The 13,974-nt window shown below is 44.6% G+C and overlaps 1 pseudogene; it reads right to left on the bottom strand.

Moving 5' to 3' along the window:
- Nucleotides 1-636: 636 nt before the first annotated feature.
- The window catches only part of LOC147963364 (uncharacterized), a 57,219-nt pseudogene continuing 43,881 nt past the window's right edge, over nt 637-13,974 (bottom strand).

Raw genomic sequence — 13,974 nt, 5'->3', positions numbered from 1 at the left:
GTCTGCATGTTCTGTCAAACTTCAAATTGTATACAATCTAGGCACAGTAATCCATAATCCAACTCCCCCGACGATTAGTCCATTAGTTCTAGCATCTAGTAATTCCATCCGTAAAATCTATTAGAACTATACGGGATAAAGATATGTAAGTAAAGGATGACCAAACCTGAGTCTGGATAGAGCGTAGATGCTTCAGGAGCTGTAGGCTGTAGCACGGTAAACATCACACATCGTATTCGTCATTGCCCATGGTGACCTAGTTGACAGATGTGTTAGACATCGTTGCCGCCAGCAACATGGTTCCATCAATTCATCATCTCCGGGAAGCAGTAGTTCTGTGAGAGGGCATGCACAAGGCAGATGGTAGAGAGACCATCAACGATTGATATGCAGAAAGCGGCCGCATAGATAGTGAGCTGGTGGCGCGGTCTTGGCATCTACAAAGTCCAAACAGACTACCTCTAGCGACGGAGTAGAGACACAGCTTGTGTGGTCTCCCATTGTTGTCCAAGCCATCCACGTCCCCATGATCACCCTGATCGACTCCTCCCCCGAAAACATATCCATCACCATGAACCCAGTCATCAAGATTCACCCATGATCAAACATATGAGCCATGACGTGGACCTTCCATGATTAATATCTGCCTGGTCTCGTGGGCGGCAGCGGCCGCGGCCATGAGCAGGGTGTTGAGGAGGCACCACCCACATAGTGCTCCTTGGTGCGGTACTCGATGGTCAACACCACCTCGTCCTGCTTCTCCGAGATCTTTAGCAGCTTCGCTGGCACCGAAGCTGGCTCCGGCCTGTTAGTCTCCAAGAACTGTGTGCGTGAGCCAATGTTTGGACATCGTCAGCGAATTGAAACCCTAACTGCCAGAGGTAAGCCGTGGAGAGAGGCACATGACCTTCTTGACGTAAAAAGAATCCTACTTGGACTCTTTTTCTTGCAGCGAACCGGTTACATCTATATGACTACCACGTGTCTATTTTTTTCAGTTGGACTACATGTCTATGTATACGTTATATGCTTATATGCACATAGACGTGACAGTTTCTTTTTTTTACATTGACAACGTGACAACTTAATCTGTTGGTATGCACTTGTGAATTTATATGTTACGTAAAAACTTTAAATCTCACCCGTTATTTCTTTGATCGGATGGTGGAAATAATATTAACATATGTGGACGAACGTGGAAGCTCGTTTTGCTTTTGTCTTAATTATACTAGCCGTCAACCCGTGCGCTCGCACAGGCTAGCCAATAAAAATGAGTTCTAATTAGAATTTTATGTCCTATATAATCAAATTGAATTCATCAGGTAGCCTGCACAGAAACTTTTCTCCATTCTTTTACTCTTTCTTCCATAAATTATAGTAAAATTGGTACAGAAAATATTATTTGTTGGTAATATCATAAATTATACAAACAAATAGGCATTGGAAAATTGAACATAAAAATGTCGCACTTGTTAAATATTAGACCATGCTGTTGCAAAAATTGCTATCTCTGTTTATTCTAGTCTTGCTCATAATTATAATGTGCAAACTTCCCTATGCTGTATTTTTTTTTCAAAACCATGTACCATGGTATCCTGTGCAACGGTCCTAATGAAGTAAGAATATAAATTTGTTTACTATTTATAAACTTGTACTATTTGGCCGAGGATGAGAAACATTTGTTTTATCGTTCAATAACCACATAATGGATCTTCAATAAGAAACAAAACAACACACAACTTCAAATGTGTCCTATTTATTGGTATCTTGTATCAATCCGGTTTTCAAAACTCCAGTACAAAAAATTGTCAAAATGTAATGATCGCCAGATCAAACCTGTTGTAGGCTATTGGACAGACTCCTCTGGACTCTGAAGCATAACTCCATGCACCATGACTATGACAAAGGTGCAGATCAGGACGCTTGAAACAACCGCTTTTACGTCTTTTGGTATAACTTTGCTCCATCTTTCTCAAGTTCAAAGAAGGTCAGGTCAAGATCATGCTGGCAAATCGACTATATAGGTTAGTAGCCATAGAAGAAAACTACATAGAATTCTAGTGGGTTCAAACCTTTCACATGAGAAGCAGGAATCTGAGAAGAAGAAATAACCTAAAATTAGACGAAGTTCTGAAGGAGAACATATCATGTGCACATTCTGCTTTACATTTTCAGTTTTTTCTTCTATATTAGATTTTATATCATGCCTCAAATCCATCTCCTCCACGACTCAATTCCGTATTATCATCACTGCACGGATTTTCCATGGATTTCACTTATATGTGGTAGCAGTTAAATGCCATGGTGAAAGATATGAGATCAGTAGAAAGGTATAATTGCACCAATCAATAATTACCTATGGGTGTGAGACATCATATACCGTTGATTACATTTCACTGTTGTACACATATATGCATGCATCAAAGACGTGCATGATGTCTATGCTACGCACATTGATGTGAGCCCATCGTTGCAATTGAAGATGCTTATAGGCCACCGCACATCCCATACTGTGGAAGATGGGACTACTCCTGCTCAAACATGCAGCAACCACCACAGCAGAAGATAAATGGAGATCCTGTAACTCACAAAGATAAAGCTAGAAGGAATGAGATATTGAGATGAGACAATAGATGGTGGGGACGGACTACCGGATAGAGAACAAAATTTGTAAATTTAGAGGAAACATTGTGATAATGCAGCTATAAATTGTATTATATTTTTACAAATGCACCTTCTGTATATACTTTATAGTGTACCCTCCGTAGAACAACAAACACATAATTCAGTTCACGCTTATATATACACTAGCAGCTGTGCTGATATTGCATAGTGGAAATTTCACTATAAATTATTAAATTATGAACATAATTTGCATGTAACAGATGATTGCATGCCTCAACATGCATGTATAAAGCGCCTGATTTTCACGGTCTTTTTAACTTGACCGAAGCAGGTGTGGCTTGTGGAAAAACGCGTCCAGCAGCGCTGCATTGAACAATCCCAGGTTGTCTGATGTTTTCATCCTATGGTGTCCTCAGGCTGTAAATTGTTTTATATAGTGTATATACTATCCTCTAAAAAGGAAAAAACAGAATACTGCACTTATTAGCTTTGAGAAAACTAAGAAAAAAAAGAATAACAACATGAGTACCAAAATATCTCATACCATCCCGAGCGCTCTTAGTTTTCAAGGCAGTATTCTTCCTCCAATTAGAGAATAACACAGGCTGTACATGAAATTGTTTTGGGGATTTTCTATTACTACATCATAGGCTGCTCCTAACTATCGCTGATGTAGAGAACGAAAACCAAAGCATGCACGCCGGTCTGCTAATAACCTGGATATTGGACGATCCTCTCATGGCTGAGCGCTCTAAGTTTTGAATACTCTCGTACAAGGTTGTCAGAATCGCGATTCTGTTATACGATTCTACGACTTTACGATCCAAACTTACTGCTCTGATTCTACGATTTTAGTTCATGGAATCTACGTTTCTACGATCCTGATAGTGAAGATTCTACGATTTGCGATCCTTCCATCAGAGCTCCGATTCGATTCAAAATGACGATTCTGACAACCTTGCTCTCGTACCTAAGCCTTCATCTATGTGGCAACGGCCTACCTGCAAAACATTGTTGCCAACCACCACCAAATTCTGCGTCTCGTACCATGTCAATAACCAAGTTAGGACAGACTCAAGAAATTGTACCTGTGTTCAGATCTAAGTAAATATCATCTATATAAAGGGGTGCCTTTTTCTCGCTCTTCACCTGACCATTGCTGGAGTACATAATTGTGACGTGAGTTGATACTCGACTGTCTGCTGCGTCCTTGTGTGTTAGATTGATGGGTATTGTTGATGCAATTCTGCGGTGTGCTACCAGCCCCAAACACATCGGGCATTGCCACAACTGCGGTGGAAGCACACAAAACCTATGATCAGGAGAGGCCATAGGGACGAAGAAGCCACCCTCACCTCCTGCAGCTGAAGCAAAATATAATGAGGAGAGGCTATGGGGGCGCACATGCCGCCAATCCTCATGAGGCCGAAGCAAGGCAGATCAATTGAAGGATTGGGGAACAGGATGCCAGCGAGATCGAAACGCATAGGTCATGGGGACGCAGAGGACTAAGGAGGGGGACACATATGAGATGAGCTTCGCATATGCTCTCGAGCGAATCGTGATTCCTGACTTCGTGAGGATGAAGGAAAGGGGAGTACATTAGGATTATCTGGTTGATCTCCTGCTTGATCTAAAGGTTATAGATGGATCTATAGATAGCGGCCAGTTTTATACAACCAGGAAAAAAGAGAAGGGAAAGACCTATGATAGGCTTCGCATATGCTCTCGAGCGAATCGTGATTCCTGACTTCGTGAGGATGAAGGAAAGGGGAGTACGTTAGGATTATCTGGTTGATCTCCTGCTTGATCTAACGGTTATAGATGGATCTATAGATAGCGGCCAGTTTTATACAACCAGGAAAAAAGAGAAGGGAAAGACCTTTGATACGTACACAGGTTGATCCAGGAAAAAAAAGGATAGATGAAACGTGAGAGGTTGGGTCATATTTTTAGACGTACATACGTGACAGAGACATACAATATTGACCAAGAAAAAAAGGGCGCAAGAGTAACGTAAATTGTAGGAGTTTTTTTTATTAATGTGGGGATTTTTAGGATTGATCTACACCGTAATAATTCGGCCCCACAAGATTAACGGTTCCTAATTTCTGATTAACGTGGGAAATTCTAGGAAGTCTAGAATTAGTATAGGTATATAGGTATATAGATATAGATAGATAGATAGATAGATAGATAGATAGATAATAGATAGATAGATGTATCAACCGCGTGTGTAGCCGTGATGGTCTCTTTCCGGCAGAGTCCGGGAAGTGAACACGGTTCTTGTGTTTTGTTTGACCGTAAGTAGTTTCAGGATCACTTCTTGATCACTTCTAGTTCATAACCGTTGCATTGCTTCTCTTCTCGCTCTTATTTGCGTATGTTAGCCACCATATATGCTTAGTGCTTGCTGCAGCTCCACCTCAATACCCTTTCCTACCCTTAAGCTTAAATAGTTTTGATCGCGAGGGTGTGAGATTGCTGAGTCCCCGTGACTCACAGATACTTCCGAAACAGATGCAGGTGCCGATGATGCCAGTGCAGGGGACGGTACCGAACTCAAGTGGGAATTCAACGAGGATTCAGGCCGTTACTATGTTTCTTTTCCAGATGATCAGTAGAGGAGCCCAGTTAGGACGATCGGGGATGTAGCATTTGGGGTTGTCTTTCTTTATTTTGGTACCATAGTCAGACCTTGATTGTATTCTGGATGATGTATGATATATTTATGTATTGTGTGAAGTGGCAATTGTAAGCCAACTCCTTATCCCTTTCTTATTAGTACATGGGATGTGTAAAGATTACCCCTCTTGTGACATGCCTACCATGCGTTTATGCCTCTAAGTCGTGCCCCGACACGTGGGAGATATAACCGCATCGTGGGTGTTACAAGTTGGTAATCAGAGCCATCCCCGACTTAGGAGCCCCCTGCTTGATCGAATCGCTGACGTTGTTGAGTCTACAACAAATTTTTTTGAGTCTTAGGATTATATATATCGGAGAGTAGGATTCTTTTTACTCCTCAGTCTCTTCGTCGCTCTGGTGAGGCCTCCTGACGTAGAAGTTTTGACTTTTCTCTCCTCAAATTTCACCATTTTTTTAGAATCACGCGGGTATCTTGGAATCGTTCCAATGGTTTTGTGACGAGAACATCGTTCTTGGTGCCTCCTGACATTTAGGGGTTGTGGTAGTGTCCCGGGGAGTTGAGCTCCGAGGTGTTGTCGCCACAATTTTATCGTTGCAGTTCTGGAATAAATGAGTTCGCCGACATCGAAAATCTCTTTTATGCAGTTGTTGGTGAGATAACCTCGACGCCACCCAGTACTGGGGCGGGAGTTCCGGGGAATTGCCGTAACTCGTATAACGGATGCTTTTCGAAGGTTGAGGTAAATGATTTCCGAAGGTTTCTTGGTTATGTGTTGAAGGATGGATACAACTGGATGTAGGTATTGTTAGTTTGGGTGAGATATTATGCTTCCCCTGTATCCCCAACACCTGATTGCATAACTAGAAAGTTTCGGGAGTTTATAAGTGGGAATTCAAGTAGCTCCTAGGATATCATTCCGATAGATGCATGATATGAGATTGGGGTTCGACGTCTAGTGGTCCGCTTATCCACGGTTGGTTTTACAGTGGTCTCGTTGTGTCTTAAAGAGTCGTTGGCTATGCTAACTCGGGGACGCTTCGTATGTCATGTGCACTACCTTGTACATGACGGTGATGTACGATCGAGCCCGTGTGGGCCCCACCATGAAAACTTCGGATGAAATCTCTATCATATGTTTGTTTCGGCTTATTCTGCAAGCCAATCCTTTGTTTTGTTTTGATTGTGGTATTCGAGTTGCTTCAATGTCAAGTGTTGATTCCATATCTTTACTAAACGGTGTTCTCACATTTCTATGTGAATACTAATCCTTCATGATAATTGAGATTGTCATGTCAATCATTTTCAACCGGTGTGTTTCTCTTCAAGTGGATCCGATCATTTCAACATCCTCGAGATCACCTCACGATTTTCCCAACGTTGTTCGTTTCATCTGTCCCCAAGTTGTCTTTGTTTTTCCCGCCCTCCCACCCTTTTTCTTCAAGGATTCAGATTTCTTAATCATGTATTGTTTTATTTGTGAGACGTCTCTTCATTATTTTGCTTCAATCTTCTTATCCGGTGATTCTCAGGAAGATGCTAAGGAAGCTACAAGTTCATCATTCTTCGTTCTCCTTTTCTTCTCCGGTGGATTCAATTCAAGCTTTTGGTGTTGGTCATATCCCTTTTCCTCGTTTCAAATGCTTTTTCATGCCTGTGCACCCCCTTATCATTCACCTCTCACTATTCATTTGTTCCGGAGTGTCGAAGATATCTCAGAAGATTCTAGTTTCCATTCCCAATTCATTCAAGTTCTTTTGAGGATGTTATCTCATTCAAGTCATTTAATTCAACCATCGCAATCTCTCTTTCAAGTCGTTCAACGGTATATCTTTGAGTGGGCCCTAACCCATAGGTCTTTTCCCAGGATCTTACCAACTCTTCTAATTTTTCCGGAGGTACTATCAAATTCTTCTCCAATTTGACGTAAGAATGAATTATCGTCAGTCATATGTATTTCTCCAAGATCTGTCAAATACTTTTCATCATTAGCTCAACCTTTCTATTCTTCATTCTGGAGTACCTAAAAATTTATGGTGGTGGATGTAATCATCATTCTCAACATCTGAAGACCGAAGAAGAGTTTTCCCTCCAAATCTTATCCGTTCTTCCAAAGATGCGAAGTTCAAGCTTGATGCCATCCTCTCATAATTGTTTTCGATTGTGACAATTATTTTCACCCATCCGAAGCATTTCAAGAGTCTTTCAATTTGTTCCTCTGGAGCCCATCATCTCAGAATTATTCATTCCAGCTTTCAGCTCTCGTTCTCCAAATCTTACCGGTGCTTCGCTCAAGTATTCTTTGTTCAGTTCATGATCTGTTCGTTTCACTTGTATCTAAATTCTTCTCAAGTATCTTCTTTTATTTTCAATTCCTACGGTGGTTCGGTTCAAGATTCCTCTTCCTATGTTCTCATATTAATTTATTTGTTGTTTCAATCCTACCAGTAATTCGTTGAAGTCCTTCTCAAGTTTGCGCTATATCTCTCTTATCCTTTCTACGAGAATAAGTAGTTTGCCAAATCCGTTGCTTGTCATCAATTTAAATTGCTGAAGGATATGCATAACATAATTCTTATTCTTGCTTCATCCAAATGATGGATTCATTCTTTCGGAGTTTGTTCACCATGAGTCAATTCTCGGTTTCAATTGTTTCATCTTTTCTTTTCGGGAGTTCCAAGTTTTCCTCTTTATCTCGTCGCAAAGCGCCATCCAAGCATTGCAAGGCTTCAATCTTATTCTTTCATCCTTCACTTCTTTTGATCATCCTTTTATTACCGGAGTTCTTCATGGAGGCTCTACATCGTGGTTCGTCAAGGATTCCTTTCATTCTCGATTTGTTCTTCAAGATTTCTATCAGAGTTATGTTACGCCAAGCTATACTCTAAAATAAACATGGTGTTCCACACGTTTCTTGTTTTGAGGAGTTCATGCATTCTTCATCTTGCATTATGAAGTGCAACCTTATCTTGTGAGATGGTGTTATGTCATCCTTGACAGTTTCCTTCATGTTTCATGGGTGGTAAGTCGTTAGGAATGAGATATTTAAACCCATCATTTTCTTCCTTGGAGTTATCGTGATATAGATTTCACCTAAAGCCTTCCCTAAGGAATGTTGCTATTGTGGTGCTTATCAATAATCCAAGTTTCCTCCTATTCTCGCGATGAAAGAAGTTTTCATCTCTTCGTTGCTCTCAAGCAAGCAATTGTTTCCGTTAGTGGCAGAATTTCACCTCATAATTTTGGGATGATTTCCATAAGCCCACTACAAGCTTTTTCATTTCGTTGGTGGTTTTCCAACAACTCCATTATAACCTTCTTGGAAAGGTACTTCCCAAGGTCAATTGTGGCAAAAGTTGGCATTTTCTTCTCTGTCCCTTCATCCCAACAATCTAGCTTCTATTCTTTTGTTCCGGAGGCATTGTGATGTTGCTCTCTTCACTCTTCATCTCGAATTGTGAGGATCATGTTCTTTCCTTTTCTTATCCATTTAACCGGAGTGCCGTGTTTTCATTCAAGCTCTCTCATCTTATCTAGTTTTGCCTCCTTTCTCAATCGGAGTGCCGTCTGAAATCTTTCTTACACCTTGTGTCATTCTTTCAATAGTTCCGGAGGCAGTGTGTTGTTGATCTCTTCAAGTATCCTCTCATCTTGTCAAGTTCATGTTCTATTCCTTCCATTTTCAGTCGGTGTGTTGCCCAAATTACATCATTCTTATTCCTTCTCTACCTTGTTTTAACCGGAGTGTTGTGGCTATCATTCCTCTTCTAACCAGAGTCTCATTCAAGTGCTTTCATTTGGCCAAGTTCATATTGTTTCCTTCCATTTCCAACCAAAGTGTTGTCGTAATTGATCCTTATCACTTCTTGTACATCTCGTTTCATCCGGAGTGCTTGCATGTACTTATTGCCCATTGCAACCCTTTTCTCATGTTTTTCAACCATAGGGTTCTCGTGATGTTCCTTGTTCCTCTTTTCTAACGGAGTGTTTTCAACTTTGTACATCTTTGTTGTATTCTTTCTTTCAATTTGTTCAACCTCGCAAGGTTCTTTGGTTTCACTCATTTGTCAAAGAAGCAACTTAGTTTTACCGCTTCCCCTTCCTCTTCCGTTTCCCTCCGGTGCCATCCTAGATCTCGGGACAAGATCCTCTCGTAGTGGTGGAGTGTTGTGACGCCCCAAGACCGATGCGCCAGGTGTCTTCCAGTTATTCGCTGTTGTTGCCATGTCATTCGCTTGCGTGTTGCATCTTCTCATGTCATCATGTGCTTTGCATCATCTTGTTTTCAAAACTTGCATCCGTCCGGGTTCCCCAGTTCCGTCCGTTGTCCATTCTGAGCCCAATCACGCTTGCACGCGCCCGCGACATGTCCGAAATAGTATTTTTATACGTGGCCAGAAAAATGTTCTCGGGATGGGTTGAAAGTTGGCATGCGGTGTTGTTTTGTTGTCAGTAGGCCGCCTGCCAAGTTTCAACGCATTCGGAGTTCGTTTGATGCCCCAACGAATAAATATAGCGGCAATAATAGCCGGTCTATCATCGGACGTTTTCGGTCTCCGAAAATGTTGTCGGGCTTTCCCCTCTCTTTCCTCCCTAGTTCGCCTACACAGGCCATCACCTACCGCCAGGCCCAACCTAACCTCTCTCGTCAGCCCGCGGCCCTCCTCGCGCGCGCATCCGAAAGCTGTCCAAGACCCGACCCGGGCAGTCGTCACCGTTGGATTCGGATCATCCCCAAACACCCCTAAAGCATCTTCGGTTTCTTATTTGGGCTTCCTATCCTATTTTTCTAAGACCGTCCGATTTCGATCGGTTGATACACTGTTGGGAAACGTAGTAATTTCAAAAAAATTCCTACGCACACGCAAGATCATGGTGATGCACAGCAACGAGAGGGGAGAGTGTTGTCCACGTACCCTCGTAGACCGAAAGCAGAAGCGTTAGCACAACGCGGTTGATGTAGTCGTACGTCTTCACGATTCGACCGATCAAGTACCGAACGCACGGCACCTTCGAGTTCAGCACACGTTCAGCCCGCACTACAAAAAAAAAGACACATCCGTGACATTTTGGGCCGAACGAAAAAAAATTCTGTCATACATATGACACTTCTATGACGATAATTGTGACAAAACCCGGTATCATCATAGATGTGGTGGGCTCCTACTTCTATGACAAAAAATCATGACAGAAAATGGGCTTTTCGTCCTGGGCGGGCCGGAGACGCAGCTGCATGACATTCTTTGGGCCGTCCATGACAGAAAAAACCATGGTAGAAGCGAGGGCGAGGAAAATTTTGAGGAGTTCTCGGTTACGGTGGGAGGTCGGGAGCCGAGCGATGCGCGTTTCTCTCGTACACGTACGCACGTGTGTGCGAGGCGTTGGCTCTAACTGAACCTGAGCGAGGCGTTGGGCTCTAACTGAACCCAAGCGATTGCACTGCAGGCTACGCATTACTGAACCCGAGCGATCGATCGATGGCTGTTAACTGAACCCGATCGAGCAATTCCTTCGCTACTGCTGCTAACTGAAGCCGATCGATGCTACCTCTGGGATGAACAGTGAGCGTTGCGGGGGGTTTTGGATGAACAATGAGCGGTGGCGTTGCCTCTGGATGAACAGGACCCCGTGGTGTGGAGGGCTGGATGAACAGTAGACGGTGGAGGGGTGCCCGTGGAGGGGTGGTTGAACAGGACCCCGTGGTGTGGAGGGCTGGATGAACAGTAGATGGTGGAGGGATGGTTGAACAGTAGCCGGTAGAGTAGCGCGCGGTGGAGGCTGGATGAACAGGAGCCCGTGGAGGCTGGAGGACGTCGACGGTAGCCCGTGGAGGCTAGAGGAGGTCGACGGTGGAGATGAACAGTATCCCGCGAAGTCCCGTTTTGCAGTACGCCACACCCCTCCCGATGAACAGGACCCCCGTTTCGACCGTAGGAGGTCCGTTTCGTCCGTTTTGCGGTACGCCACACCCCTCCCGATCAACAGGACCCCCGTTTCGACCGTAGGAGGTCCGTTTCCTCTGTTTTGCGGTACGCCACACCCCTCCCGATCAACAGGACCCCCGTTTCGACCGTAGGAGGTCCGTTTCCTCCGTTCTGCGGTACGCCAGGCCTCGTTCCCATCGCCTGTTCCGTCCAAGCCCTCCCGATGAACACGACCACGCATTCCGTTCCGACCTAGCCGGTTGGCTCCCACGCGTTCCGTTGCCTTCCGATGAACACGACGCATTCCGTTGCCTCCCGATGAACACGACGCATTCCGTTGCCTCCCTATGAACACGACGCATTCTGTTGCCTCCCCATGAACACGACACATTCCATTGCCTCCCCATGAACACGACGCATTCCGTTGTCTCCCCATGAACACGACGACGACGCTGTTTCTCCGTTCCGACCCAGCCATGTACACGAGCCCTGGCCGTACGTATGCACGAGTAGGCGTTAGAGACCCTGCCCGTATGTACACATACGTGGCCGTATTTTCTTTCTTGGACCCTGGCCGCTGTACGTATGTGTACATGCTACGTGCGCGCCTCTACTACGACACGTGCGCGCCTCTACTACGACACGTGCGTGCCTCTACATCGACCAGTATGTACGTACACGTTCTCGACTAGAATGACAACGCTACGTATGCTTCGACCAGGTGGGTCCCGACTGTCAGGCACTTCCTTGCCTGCGAAGATGTAGCTGGTGGGTCCCAGCAGTTAGGGGTGTGAATCGTTTTGTTTTTTGCCCGGACGCACTTCCTTGCGTGCGAAGGTGTAGCTGCTGGGTCCCAGCAGTCAGGGGGGCGAATCGTTTTTTTACCCGGACGCACTTCCTTGCGTGCGAAGGTGTAGCTGGTGGGTCCCATCAGTCGGGGGGCGAATCGTTTTTTTCAGATGCACTTCCTTGCGTGCGAAGATGTAGCTGGTGGGTCCCAGCAGTCAGGGGGGCGAATCGTTTTTTTCGGACGCACTTCCTTGCGTGCGAAGATGTAGCTCATGGGGCCAGCAGTCAGGGGGCGAATCATTTTTTCACGAAATACGGTGGCCCATCCGGTGGGTCCCCGCTGTCAGGTGGAGGAATAATTATTTTGCGCGTAATAAGGAGGCACTTCCTTGCGCCTGCCGTTGACCCAGCTGTCAGCCTCTCCACGTACAGTCCACGTCCGATGGATGTCGTTCCTTGACCATGTTGACCACGCCGCGCCGAGAGCACCAGGGCGGTGGACGACGACGAGGCCTAGGAAGGGGACGACGCAGAGCCGGGGAAGACGCGGCAGTGGATGCACACGCGGAGAGGAGTACGAGGGTTCACTGGTTCGGCTGCGCTGCCGTCGCCGCAGAATAACAGGGGGTGTGGGTGAGTGGAGGGATGGCCTGGCCAGCGGTGGAGTAGTAGGGGACGGTGAGGCCTCCGCGGCAGCATAGCCGGCCACGGGAGGCAGGACCAGGCGGCACGACCGGCGCTGCTTTGGGCGGCTGGAGCAAGAAGACCAGAGGTTGAAGAAGCACGATGACCGTTGGATGGACATCGTACGGTCACTACAGCTAGAATCGTTTATATTGACTAAGTTGACAAAGCCCTTGGTACGTCAACTTAGTAGGCCCACAGGTCAGCTTCCGAAATGGTGCACACCAGATATCAGGGGGAGGAATCATTTTTTGGGCGGGTGAAGCTAGAATATCCGAGATTGAAGAAGAAGCACGGCATCCGTTGGATGGACATCCAATGGCCACTGCTGCTAGAACCGTGTGTTGACTATAAGTTGACAAAGCCTTGCATACGCGTCAACTCTGTTTTTTTAGGGAACGCGTCAACTTAGTAAGGCCAGAAGTTTGTGGCAGAGAACTTATAGCCCATTTGAGATTTGTAAGAATGTGTAGCCCATTTTTGAATTCTAATGGAATTTACTAGAGCCCATTTACAGTTTGTTAAAAGTACAGCCCATTTCAACCAACCGTTAAAAAAAGAATTTAATAAAATTTCCCACATTTTGATGGGATCCGAAATATTTTTATCCCGAAATTTCTAGTCAGATTAAATACAATTTCAATATAAATTTATATTACGTAAAAATCCAACGAAACATTGCGCTCGCAACAATTAATGAAATTAAAATTTTCAATATCCAAAAATAATATTTTATAAAGTAATCACATGTTTGGTGCATTTTTTTATAGTTACTGCCGAGTTTTTATAATTACATCCCATTTATTATTTCTTAAAGCCCATTTTTCTTGTTAAGCCTAATGCATCCCTCCGAGAAAAGATTTGCAGCCCAGCGGGGCGGACAATAACAACTTGACCTTGCCTGGGTATTCCTAAAAAAGTATAGCTGGGCTAGCCATTTCTAGCTTGAAAAAAATTAATATCTGGGCTGGATATCTAGCCTGGGCTAGACGGGCCACAGCCCGCCCAGTTAATACCTGCAGCGATGTTTTCGTTGTTGTTCAGATGAGAAAAATTAATATCTGGGCTAAACATCAAAAAACTCTGCAGTACTCACACCTCAAAAACACAAATACTGCTCGCGCTGCTTGGTCCCAGCTGTCGGCCGCTTCTTGTGCAATTCTCCCGTTTATTGACTACTACATAAGTTGACAATGGTGTGGGACCGTGATGTCAGGAAACCAGGAGGAAGCAAAATAAATTATAGTTTCATATAAGGGGGCACTTGTGTACGTGAGGCTATGGACCTCGTGGGTCCCCATTGTC

The sequence above is a fragment of the Triticum urartu genome, chromosome 6A (assembly GCF_056163025.1).
Source record: "Triticum urartu cultivar PI428250 chromosome 6A, HENAU_Tu73, whole genome shotgun sequence".
Taxonomy (NCBI): Eukaryota; Viridiplantae; Streptophyta; class Magnoliopsida; order Poales; family Poaceae; genus Triticum; species Triticum urartu.
Note: the sequence above shows the minus strand (reverse complement) of the source record. Positions and strands in the feature narration are given on the sequence as shown.